We start from the raw sequence: 13454 nt of genomic DNA, 5'->3' as shown, positions 1-13454 counted from the left end.
GAAAGGTCTCATCATTGTCACCGCTGAGGAAGTCACCTTGACAAGCATCAGCCACTCCTGAAGAACACACTCATGACAAAAAAAATCAATCACACTGCAGACAGAAAGAAAAGAACAAAATGACAGCTACCCCTTTGGAAATTATCTGAAAATCTGCATTAAGAAAAGCGTTTCCTTACATGAAACATAGCTTATACAACTAAATAATTCATCACAATGAATTATTTAGAGAGATGTGGACCGAGTATGTTTACAAGTCCCAAGCTGTTTTTACAAAAGGGAAACATTTATATAATTGGTCCTCAAATTCTAAAATGTTCTTACAATGAGAGGCTTCTGATTATCAGTGATATTGCTCCTGAAAGCAAAAATTCTTTTAAACCAAACTTTTGGTGGGAAAAAGAGATTAGAGGGAAATGAATAAGTGATTATTTTCTAAAATAATCTTTTCTTGGTGATTATTTCTTCCAAATGGTTTGTTCTTTGACAAGTCATCCTTCAAGCCTTATCTTGGGCATGGGAAAAGGTCTCCAAACCAGCCATAACTGCAACACTGGCATAAGGCATTATCTCCGAAAAGAATTCTCTGCCATGTACAGAAGTAGAGCAAGCCAAGCTCATTTCACTATAAACATCAGCACTTTCCTCCTGGCATTCCAAAACCCCCCAAGAAGAAATTACTTATGCCTAGGAATAAACCCACCCTTGAAAGCCCAAGGATGCATCTGAGAAGTTCGTCTTCACCTCTATCACACTTTGCATGTCTCAGTGTCTGCCACTTGTCTCTAGGCAACTCCATGGTCTGAAATCCTCATGGAAATGCTTCTATCTCTGAATATGATATTTCCATGAAAGATGCTGCTGACCTTCATCCTGACCATTCCAAAGCTTTTACAGGCCATCTGCTCTTCATAATAGATGGATAAGAAGCTGGACTGGAAAAAGCCAGTATGTACAAACCCATACATAAATTAGTCTGAACTCATGGCTGACTCTGACTTGAGCAGCAGCTTGGGACAGAGACTTCATGAGGTTTCTTGCAACCTGAATTATCCTATAAACTTCTCCTATGAGTAAAAATAGGTTTTGGCATCTATTTCATTGAAGAATTAGTGGAATGGCACTCCCAGAAAGTAGTTTCTCATTCCTGATGCTCCCTTTATTCAGAATAACTTCAGCCCAGAGAAGCCCAAGAGCAACTACAGCAGGATAAACAACCTCTGTGCTTTTCCTGGCCTGTCTACAGCAGACCTTCCTGACACCAAGAAGCATTAGACGAAACACAAGGAAAAATCATGTCCTTAGACTTAGTGCTTGTAACACATCATGGAAGGAAAACAGGCAGAAGAGAAGCTTAAGTGCATCAAAGAAAGGGCTTACCTGTAGGTTGAACCTTTCATACAGTTCTGTTAGCTACAGTTCTGCAGTATGCTGCCATTTTCTGCTCTGAGAAAAGTACCTTTTTTGTACAGTAAGAAGACACGTGACTTAGGGGAAAAAAGCAAGGCATGAATGTGAATATAGCCACCAGCCACTCCTGCCACCTGCAGGGGTGTGTTGAGCAAATGAGTCTCTCTTCCGCCCTTCGTATCTCAGCAACAGCTGTCTCTGTCTCCAAAATAGCGAAGGATTCCCACCAAAACTGGGATTTATTGTTTGCATTGCAAGAATTTCAAATTCTTATTTGCCTTCATTCTTTCAGCTCTATTTTGCTTTTGTGTCCAATCTCCAGGGAAGATGCCTCATCACTTGTGTCCAATACAGTTAATTATCTCTTTTCACAGAGCACCTTTCTTATTCTACAGCATGTTCCCTGTCTTTGATCTAATATCTGACAATGTTCTGTGTTGCATGGCTGATGCTGGCATTAGATGTCTCCTAATTAAATCTAATGAACCTATTCCATGGTCCCCATCACCACTGCATGTATGCCACTTGACGTATATTGGCACAGGGACTTCAAAGTTCATAACAGAAAAACAAGCACATGGTAAATCAAATTTCACCCCTGTAATGCCCAAGTTGACAGGGCGGGTTTGTTCCAAGAAGCTGCAGAGAATAGTGGATAAATCACTTTGAGCACAAACAACCCTTGTGTAGAGAACACTCCAAGGCACACAGTCCAGCAGCAGTTGTAGCATCTGCTGTTTATTCCCACAGCAGGAGGGTATAGCAGAAGAAGACCTTGCTGCAGGTCACTCCAAACTTGTTGGTCACTGCCATGATCAGGTATGCCCACTCTAGAACAAACTGGCTTCTGTAGTCACCCTGCATAGCTTGTTGATTGCTCTGGATAATGGTTAACTTGCTGAGGATACTAATTAACTTGCTGCAGGAAGCCTAGCACACACCTGGGGTGGAGTTTGGCAGTGACTTGTGTGGGTCACCAGCCAGCACTGATGATCAGCAGCTGCTGAAAACAAAGGAAAGCCATTTGTCTCCACTGCCAGAACCTGATGTGTGTTCAGCCTGTGCTGCTGTAGGCAAGAGTTATGCTGTTGTGTATTTTTAGTTCATCTGGCAGCAACTATTTTTGCATTCCAATTTCTGATGCCGAGTTATCCCACCTTCTGTTTCACAATTAGGGTATTATTATAAGCTACACAAAACCAATGAGCTGCTTGGCACAGCAAGTTTAATAAAGCACTAATGTCACCCACAACCAGTGCAAGTCATCTAAAGAAAACAAGGTTTAATCTACAGTGCTACTCAAAATTAGCAGGAGACTGCTGATCATTTCTCACTATTTTTTCCTCCAACAATGTTTCTTCTTTCCACAGACAAAATAACTGTAGCAATTTAAATCTACTCCCAGATTCCCAACATCTTCCTCACTTTCCCACCATCCAGGCACATATAACATAACACCGTGGAATCATTGATCCTTTTCCTTTTGGCCCAATCTGCAGATGTTTACTCTTGCAAAAAACAGTAGCCTTCCTGATATAACTTCTCTACACCTTGTCCCTCTTCTGCCTCCTGGTGCCCTGGACATTGTTGCTCAGTTCCCCACACAAAGGTGAGGAACATTCTACTGGACGTGACATCCCAAATTGAAACAGGAGTGTGACTTTGATCCATCCAGAACAGTCAACAAAAGCCTTTCCATTGACACCGTGCAGGCTTCCATGCCTTTCTCCATCAACAATTTCTGTACACCCTTGTGCATTATCTTTCCTTCTGAAAAGCCTTTTGTGCATGGGGATAAATCCTGCTGTTTCTGAGGTCAGTGGCAAGCATCCCCTCGACTGCATCAGTGAAACAACTGGCTGGCTGTTGAGCAAGGCACTCTAGAACCTAACACAATACAACTTTATATTCTGTAATATGTACCGTGGAAAACTGTACCCTCACACAGCTCAGCTTAAATGCAGCTGCAAGGGAGAAGGAAAAAGAAAGAAAACAATGAGGATATATGGACAGAAAAAAAAAAAAAAAAAAAAAAACGTTTTCAGCTGAGATTTTAAACCAAGACAGGAAGACAAAGAAAATAAATAAAGCTGCATTGTTGCATGGTGTAGAATAAATGTATGCAGAGTGGTATAGCCTGTGAGCACCTGTAAGAAGTCCCCTAAAGCAGCAGACACTACTCTGCTCTACCAAAATCCATCTGATTTGTCTCATAGAGATCCTCATGTGTTAAGGCACGGGAGAGTCGGGAACTATGCTAGTACCTGCTGAACTCAGGTGCTCAATCACACAGAGGGTGGGCAACTGCCACAGGTATCAGCAACCTGATGCTCAAAACGTGTAGCTCAGAGTTTAATTCTCTGTAGAAGCCAAACAATCAGCCATAACACAGATTTTCTTAGCTCACACAAATCCAGAAGAGAGTTTATCAAAGAGAACTGCTCTTCCAAAATTTTGTGTTACCCCATTCTTTTCCATCATCTGTAGAACAGAACAAATGGGAGATTTTCTTACACAGACAGAATCATTTCACTGTGATTTCACGTAGACAACCTCAGAGCTGGTGCTCAGAAGCCAATTGAATTTTTAGTGAGACCATAAGGTTACACAAACAAGAATCATCTGTCTGCAGTGAAGCCAAGTCACAGCCACTGAGAAGCAATAAGAGGATAGGAATGATCAGGAGAGGGAGATACTATAATAGGAATGGATATTTTCCTACTGAAACACCATGGTTGTAGGAGACTCAGGGAGGGAAATACTGGTCCTCTTGCTCTCTTTTTGAAATAATTTCAGAAAAAAAGTCTTCCTTTTCCTACTGTTCCATCTTTGAAACAGTGCTTACGGCAGTAGGGGTTGATAAACTGGCTAAGATGCAAACAATATTTCCTTCAAGCCACATTCTCCAAGTAATGCTCATGTTCACCATAAGAACCTCACAGCACACTTCTTCTTATTCTTGGAAATAAATGCAACGTTATCAAGATAATAGGAGACAAAATTGCGTGTTAAAAGATTCTGGCAGAGCCAGATTCTTTTCAAGTCCACAGATCTGGATAGAAACACAACACAAGAGATTCATTTGCCAATCAAACTGGACAAAGAAAGAGCCTGCTGTTCCCCATGCCGCTCAGTGATGGCAACAGATGAGTTGTCTCCCCTAAGCTGAATTACATTAAGAAAGCCCCACTTGTCGTTGTGCTGCATGCTATGAATCCTTAAGAGCAACACTGCTACCAGTAAGACAGAATTTGAAATCTCCTTGCCAAAGAGACAGATACTGACTTCTTGTAGCACCACTGCTATGCTCCATCAGTACAGCTATACAGTAGAAAGACCAATATCTACAATTCTTCCTTTAAGTCCAATACTATGTGTAAGATCTAGCATATCCATGAGAACACTACATATTAAAAACTAGAACAAATATACATTAATATGTCCACTGAAAACAAATCAGAAAGTACAAAAGCAGCAATTTTATAAATATGTGTAACAGCAGAAGATCTTATGTCTACAATCCTAAGGATGAGAAAACAACACACATCACATCAAGGATATGAGAGGATATCACATTTATCCTACACTGTCTCAACTGCAGTAAGACAAGTAAACAGTGTGACTCTCTTTGCCCACTTAGGATTTTTCTGTGGACTCCTGCAGAACTAGAATCACCCTTTTTCTGACACAACTATATGAACTTATTTTTTCAGTACTAATATATAGCCATATCTGAAGTAAGGGTGCTCCAATCACATGAAAAACACACCATGGCATGGTGTCTGATCTTGGGATAGACATGGAATTGCCATCAGACATCTGGAAGCTGTGGGAGGACTGGGGAGAGCACTCCCCCCTGCAAGGGATTCTCTACTGATTTGCATTAACACATGGATGCCAGCAGCATCTTAGGACAGAAAAAGAATTCTCTTTTTTACATTTTGTTGGGATGCTCCATCTGCTGCAGGCAGACAGAGGAAATGTAGAACTTCTGGATAGTTGCACAGAATCACAGAATCACAGAATCATAGAATCATAGAATGGCTTGAATTGGAAGGGACCTCAAGGATCATCAAACTCCAGCACCCCTGCCACAGGCAGGGCCTACTAGACCATGCTGCCCAAGGCCCCATACAACCTGGCTTTGAACACCTACAGTAATAGGGCATCCACAACCTCTCTGAGTAGCCTGTTCCAGCACCTCACCATTCTCATAGTAAAGAAGTTCCCCCTGAAATCCAATCTACATCTTCCCTCCTTTAATTAAGAACCATTTCCCTTTTTCCTGCTATTATCTATCCTTGTAAAGTGTTGAATCCCCTCCTGTTAATAGGCTCAATGAGGTCACCCTGCAGCCTTCTCTTCCCCAGGCTAAACAAGCCCAGCTCCCTCAGCCTGTCTTTGTAGTGGAGCTGCTCCAGCCCTCTTTAACATCTTTGTGGCCCTCTTCTAGAACCTCTCCAACAGCTCCTTCTTTTTCATGCACTGGGAACCCCAGACTTGGACACAGTTCTTCAGATGGGGCCTCATGAGGGCAGAGTAGAGGAACAATCACCTCCCTGTCTCTGATGGCCACCTCTCTTCCTATAGAACCTTAACACTAATAATAGGATTAGAGAGAAAATACATATATATCTTTTTGGATTTAGATTTGGAAGGAGCCAACTTGTGACTTACTCACCCGACAAGTGGAAATCAGCCATGTCAGGGTGTTGACCTTCCTAAGCAGGGTTAGCCCAGCAGCCACAACTGCTGTGGGCAGCTTCAGCCCATTACCTTCTGGAGCAGTGTTAGCAACAGTCACGCTGCATCACAGCCCCTGCTTTCCTTGCAGCATGTAAGGCACTGCCAGTGTGCAAAGATGGACTCATAGAATCATAGAGTCATTAAGGGTGGAAAAGATCTCTAAGATCATCTAATCTGACCATCCACCTATTAATAACATAAGAAAGGTGAGAGGAAATGCACAGGGAGATACCTGCATTGCTCATGCTCTTAGACACACTTCTGTCAGCCTTGTGGCTATGCTGAGGGAAGCACAAACTCACAGCCCACTTCACCAACCTGGGGAAGCTTTTAACCTATGAGCAAGGAGGTTGATGGACCCCAGGAAATGCTGAGCAAAAAAGCCAAGAGTCTCTACTGAGTCAATAGACAAGAAGGGAGACATTCCAAGGTCTAGAAGGTATAGAATACAACAAAGCAGAACATAGTTCAGTTGGAAGGGATCTATAGAGAGCATACCCAACTTTCCAACCCCTTCAGGGCGAACCAAAAGTAAAGTATCTGCAAAGTGGACACAAATATCCATATGACACGAGCACAGGTACAGTTTGGACTTGAAGAGAACCTGCCAATACCAGGGTGAACACCTGAGAAGATGGGTACTGGTAAAAATAAATAAATAAATATAGTTGATTTCCTTTTCAGCCCCACAGCTCCAGCTAATTTCAAGGGGTCCAAACTGATAAGGTGTCCAATCTTTGACCTCACCCTCCCCTTATTTCCAGGGAAAACTTTTATTTTCTATGGTTACTTGTCTGCCTCATTAAGCAGCAGATCTAGCCGGCCTCCGTATAGTGTAAAGGCAGACAATTACAGTATTGCAACAAGGAAAATCACAGCATATGATTACTGAATGGAGTAATAAAAGGCAGTCTACGCAGAGCCTCAAAATAAAACAAATAGCATTTTTAAACTGAACACCAGGTACAACACTGATCATCAGATCTCTTGACTCAGATTACTGTATGGTAGAATCTGGAAAACTGCAGCTTCCTTATCTAAAAAACAATAAATAAAAAAAGCACTGTCTTGCCGCATTTCAGAAATGCCTGTTTCAACCTGTTGGCAAATACTGACTTCTAAACAACAACTACAGTACAAGTCTCCTTTTGTTCCGAGCTCTAAGAGACACAGTGGGTGACTAATGAGGATAAGGATCTGGATTTTAAAAGGTGCTTGATAATACCATTAGATACAAAAATAGCTTTTTTTTCCCCTTAGAAATGTGCTAGTGAGCAACACTGTGGTCATCAAGAGACCAGCTGTTAACAGCTGTGCACAAAACAATAGAAAGACAATGTTATTTTCTATTACTATACAAATCAATATAATTGAACAAGACAAAAGGTAAAATAAAAAAGCTTTCCCATCTAAGCAAAGGGAGATGGTGCTGGGACGGGGTAAACCAAGCATTAAAAACTGATTATTAGATATGGAAAAGAATCTTTACTGTTTACACTGAGGTCAGATAATAAGTCCCAACTTTCCATAAGCAAAAAGCAGTTTACAATGCTTCTTCCACAGACGAGTTTTCTGACAAAACACTGCTATTAAACAATGCACATTTCCTGCCTTTCCCAGTGCTATTTCTAGGAGAAGTTTTGCCTCCCTGTAGTAATCAGAAGTCCACGGACAAGTTCTGCTTTCTCCATAATCATTTCCCCAAAGCCAGCAAGCAGCAAAATAAGACTACATCCAAATATTTGCAGGGTGTTAATATGTAATCCCCAAAGCCCTTTGACCTTCAGTCATTTGCTGTACTGATGAGAGGATCACTGCTCCATGCCGTACTGAGGTGCCCCTTGATTATGTATTTTAGATCTCTGCAACACATATAAATACAGTTTTAATCCTGCATCTGATGTCCCTGGGCCAGAAATGAGATCTTTTCAGGGCATTTTCGTAGGTATTTTTGTCCTTTGCTATTGCCAAGTGGAAGATGCAAAATTGAAATATTCTCTAGATTTGAGGCAGACAGCAAAGCTTATGCAGAAATACACCGTGTGGCTCTGCTGGTTCCACATCCTGATGAATGTGGTCTTACAGTTCCTGTATTTAATTAACACAAGAATCCAAAGTCATCCCCTTCTGTTACATATCATGTCCATGGGCACTATTCCTAACAAGGGTCAAACAGCCCCTCGTAGACCTGTAGTGGTGATAAGGTCAGGCTTAAGGAAATTATGTTGCAAACTGAAGCTTCTGTTCCAAAGCTTTGCCTCTGTTTTCTTTTCCTATCCCTCGCCCTACCAAGTTTCCTTGCAATGGGATGTCATCCCTAGATGATTTTTACAACACTTTTGCATAAGAGCACAAGGTCCTGCCTATCCAAATTCTTTGCTTTGCTGTTGCTTGCAGGACTAAGGTGTTTATGATCAGAGAGAAATCGTGGTTCCAGTTCTGTCTATACCTCTTTTTGGAAATCACAGACTATCTCCTAGCTCCAGGTAGTTGTAGAGGGATCTGCAAGCAAGTGACAAAAAAGCCCTGTGATTTTCAAATCAGGTTTCGCATAAAAGAAAGACACCCCTTTACTATAATACCTGGCATGGGGTCATATCCAGAGTGTCCCTATAGTATAAATAGGGAGTAGAGTAATGACTGCATCATCTTATGGGACAAACTCAAAACCCTTCTGTTAGAATGCTTATCATTAAGCCAGGGGCATTTCCAGCCATGCAGACAGGGATGATGTAGGGAGGACAGGGGAACATAAGGACATCAGACAGAGAGCGGGGGGTTAGAGGAGATAGAGACAGCAACAGCAGCTCTCCTTACTGCTGCCCAAAAAAGTGAGAGGGAGAATAACAATATAAATACTACTTACATGGAGGTGGAAAGAAGAGCTCTCTCTCTGCAGTCATTACATAGCAAACACTTACTGCTGGGCTTAAACTTACTTCTTATTCTCTCCTCTTTTGCACTCCCCAGGCGTGTACGCATTCATCCACAGACATTTTTCTTTCACAAGGACACTCCAAAGCTTTGGATCCCTTCAGTTTTTAAAACAACAAGGACTGTCTCCCTACACCTCTGAATTAGAGCTATTTTCCTGCCTTTTTGTGTGCATTCATGCTTTCTCATACAGAGATGAAGAGAGCATCTCACTGCTTGGCCATCACACCCACATCTTTAAGAAGATATATTTTTCTTCTTAGAAGGTATAAAGACATAAGAACAGCATTTTTATGAATACATATGTGTGTATATATATATGCAGATATATGATTGTGTTTTTATTGCAATGATTCAGTCTGGCTTTAAAGCACTTAAGGTGAACCTGCTGGACTACAGTGGGGCTGCTGGTCTTTGCTATCACACACCTCTCTGGCTTGCAGCTCTGCTGAACACGATGAGAGAGATTTATTTGTGGAGTGGGCAGAGGCAGAAGTGTGTTGTCGCATGACATTTTTTTTAAAGGGTTATTAATTACCATGTCAACCTTTGCTGTGCGGCTGCTGCCCACTTTTATTTTGGAAGCACAGCCGTTCAGCACTCTTAATCACATCGGGTGCCCCAATCACTTCATTCCCAAACAACCTTTTAAAATATAATTCCTCATTCCTCATCTATTGCGATGCAGGAGAGGGAGAGGGTACAGTATGGCAGAGATGGGAAATAGAAGCCGGAAAACCTGCTTGCCTTGAATTGTCATCACACTGCCGTTGGAAGCCGGAAAACTAGCAACAAACACTCGCACGCAAACACACAGCAGGCACACAGCACATCGATCGCGGGGAGTTTGCCAGCAGGCTCTTACCTGGGTTGTGCGGGATCCCTCCGCTCCCTCTCCCCTATTTCTGCCCCCTGTGGAGAGCAGCGGGGCCAGTGCTGTGGTGGGGTGACGGTGCAGGTAGGGGCGGGCAGGCAGCTGGCTGCAGCCTTGGCTGCCGGGCTCTGGCTCCTGCCAGGGCTGCTGCTGCTGCTCCTGATGATGCTGAGGAGGAGGAGAGCGGGTGAGGAGGAGGAGGATGCTGGCGATGATGCTGTTGCTATGGTTACTCAACTCCACGGCGGCAGCACCACTCGGCGCAACAGCTGCCCCAGCACCCTGAACTCCTCGGCACCCAAAGGGATGGAAGGGCACGGGTGTGGGATAACACCCCACAGCGCCAGCAGGGGGATAGGGAGGGAGGGGAGCACGCAGGGCACTTGCTCTCTGGAGAAGTGTCAGGGCTCAGGGATGCCGCTCTGTGTCCAAAATGGGTGCATGGAAATGAAGTCTATCACTGTGAAGGTCGTACAGCAGCTTTTGGGAGGCCAGGGGGTTATTCTAGGTTTGCTTTGCATTTCTGTCGGGAACAAAACAAGCAGTAAAGTGGAAGAGGAAGTAATTTTCAAAGTTCCTGTTCTAATGTGAGTTGGAACTTTTTATCATTTAAAATGAAGGTAAATCCTTTTGCTGTAAAACAAGACTTAAAAATAGGACTTAAAAATAGGATTTTATCCCAACACAAGATGGAACACAGGAAGTTCCATAAGAACTTTAGGAAAAACTTCTTTACTTTGCAGGTGACAAAGCACTGGAGCAGGCTGCCCAGAGATGTTGTGGAGTCTATTTCTCTGCAGTGATTTAAATCCATATGGACACTTTCCTGTTCAACCTACTGTAGGGAACCTGCTGAAGCAAGGGGGTTGGACTGAATGATCACCAAAGGCCTCTTCTAAACCCTATGATTCTATGATTGCACTTTTTTTTTTCATAGGTGAATCCCCTTGTGAGCCAGCTCCTTGGGTGAGAGAGAGCTGCTTCTTACCACGGAACACAGAAAAAATATCTCCAAAAGGAGCCCTCTTACACAGCCCAGGACATTTATAATTCATGCCTAATTACATGGAGCAAACAAGCTGAACTTTGCCTATCTCTAGGGATCTGAAAATAAGTAGATGGGCTGCCATGTGATCAAAATGTGGAGTGCTAACTGAGAGAGACACGTGAGAAACTGAGGCATTCAGTTGCCATTTCTCTATCAAGTACGCATGTTATGAGGCTCTGATTTTGCACTGGAACATCACAAGATGCATCAAGGTCACAACAATCAAATAAATGTCACTTCTGTCCAGACATGTCAGTACAAAGCTGCATACTGCTCATAAGCCATGACAGTTCTTTCCTGAGCTGGTACTGTTTGCAGGACACTGTGATACCCTGTCTAAAAGCTACTAAAATTGAAAAATCACTGGTGGAAACTTTCTAAAGGGATATGCTACCTACTGCCAAGGTTCTCTTTGCAGTCTGGATGCCACAGAGGGTATTAACCTTTGAGAATGAGGTAGCAAGGAGATGTGCTGGAAAGTATTTTCTATTAAATTATGAGACACAGAGAAGTGGTTGTAGGATGTGTGCTGGCAGAACCTCTCCCTGAAGTATTCTAGAACATGGTGTGTCCACATCGTGTTCATTTGAAGAATCATAACGTGGTTCAAATAAATCAATTTTCTATATATTTAATTGCTACAGGAATCACCCATCTGAGGAGCAAAATGCATCAGCTGGCAAACATTAAATCCAAATTTCTTTGGAATAATTTCCCATTTCTCAGTCTTTATATATCTTGCAAGACTACTTACTATGTATCTTGCATAAACCACTGTCCCAATAAGGTTTTTAATTTATACACTTTTAGGCAACAATTCTGATCCCCACTCAATGACTATAAGGAATAGTTGTCTCAAAAAGCTTTTCTACACTAAAATAAAATAAAATAGAAAAGAAAAGAAAAGAAAAGAAAAGAAAAGAAAAGAAAAGAAAAGAAAAGAAAAGAAAAGAAAAGAAAAGAAAAGAAAAGAAAAGAAAAGAAAAGAAAAGAAAAGAAAAGAAAAGAAAAGAAAAGAAAAGAAAAAGAAAAAAAGTGAAGAAGAAATGTTATCTGTTTTAAGCCTTAAAAGAGGTGCCCATGTAAAAGTAGATAGTACTGTGAACCATTTCTCAAAAGCTGAAAATTATTATTTGGGGTATGTATGGCCAATCCCATGCTGTGATTTGGGGTGCAAGTGGAGATGATCTCACTGCATAACTAATTGTAAGCAAATCCACATCATCATCCCCTTAGCTGACAGTGAAATGCCTGTTTTTATGAAAAGATCACTAAAACCTCAGACAGACTTTATTACTGCTAAGTCAGGGAGTGTATTGCAAAATGTAACCACTGAGATACACGTAAACAGCTTGAAAGCAAGTATTTTCTGCCTTGGCTTATAAGAGCTCTTTCTTGAAAGCCACACCTCTGAGTTACAAAAGCCCCTATGAGAAAAGCTAGTCAGTCCCTCTGTCTTCAGATGCCTTAGATCAGCATGGCTATGTTACATCACTGACAGTCTACCCACCTTAAACCTCTTGTTGGCACTGGTCTACAACAAGGAGGAAATATCCACCCCTAAGGGCATGCCAAGCCCACTGAAAAGCATAGCTCCTTTACCTCACTGTCAGGTAACTGCAGAGTGAACACCTTCAGCTATATCAAGGGAGTACGGTATGGATGTAAAGCTTCAACATTTAAAAAATATATATATATAGTATATATATATATATATTCTCAGTCATGAAAGAAAGTCTGGCATGGTGGGAGCAGTGACTTGCACCACTTCAACAGGGAACTATGTACAATACATAAAGTGTTGATTTCAGAAGTAGTTACAGTTCTCTAAAGAAGGACATAACCAGACATCTGTGACACAGCCTAGAGAAACACCTGCATTTTCAGTCATAACTTTCATTTTTAAAGCTAGAGGCTGCATCACAGTTTCAAGCCAGGAATTACAGGCTTCTGAGGACACTGATGGTAATACACACCTATGTTTAGGCATCACAGTCATGTCTCCAGACAAAAGAGGTAAGTCATCCTAGCCTACTGTAAAATTCTTTAACAAATCAGGTTAGATCACAGAATCATTAAGGTTGGAAAAGGCCTCTAAATCATCTAGTTCAATAGCCAACCCATCCCCCTCACACTCACTAACTGTGTCGCTTAGTGCCACATCTACCCCTTTCTTGAACACATCTGGGAACAGTGATTCTACCACATTCTTGGGCAACCTGTTCCAATGCATTACCACTCTTTCAGAGGAAAAAAATAAAATAAAATAACAGCAATAATCCTAATATCCAACATGAATTTTCCCTTATGTTACTCTTTCTCTCCTCTGACATGACAAATCCCCAAGGCTGACTAACTAAGCTATACTTATTGGAACCACACTGAAATAAAAGCAGTCCCAACTCTATCACTTATTTGGAAGAGTTGCCTCACCAAAACCAA

General features: G+C 41.9%; 1 protein-coding gene across 3 annotated transcripts in view; it reads right to left on the bottom strand.

Moving 5' to 3' along the window:
• Positions 1 to 13454, bottom strand: part of FAM135B (family with sequence similarity 135 member B) — a 243632-nt gene that overhangs the window by 171538 nt on the left and 58640 nt on the right. For 2 of the 3 annotated variants that reach the window (XR_011902795.1, XM_072328218.1), the window contains exon 1: positions 9956 to 10264. The exons of the other annotated variant lie outside the window; for it this stretch is intronic. The gene's annotated coding sequence lies outside the window, so the exon portion shown is untranslated. Of the gene's footprint in view, positions 1 to 9955; positions 10265 to 13454 lie in introns of those variants that run through there. 3 annotated transcript variants of the gene reach the window in all.

The sequence above is a fragment of the Excalfactoria chinensis genome, chromosome 2 (assembly GCF_039878825.1).
Source record: "Excalfactoria chinensis isolate bCotChi1 chromosome 2, bCotChi1.hap2, whole genome shotgun sequence".
NCBI lineage: Eukaryota > Metazoa > Chordata > Aves > Galliformes > Phasianidae > Excalfactoria > Excalfactoria chinensis.
This window is presented reverse-complemented; position numbering and strand designations above follow the sequence as displayed.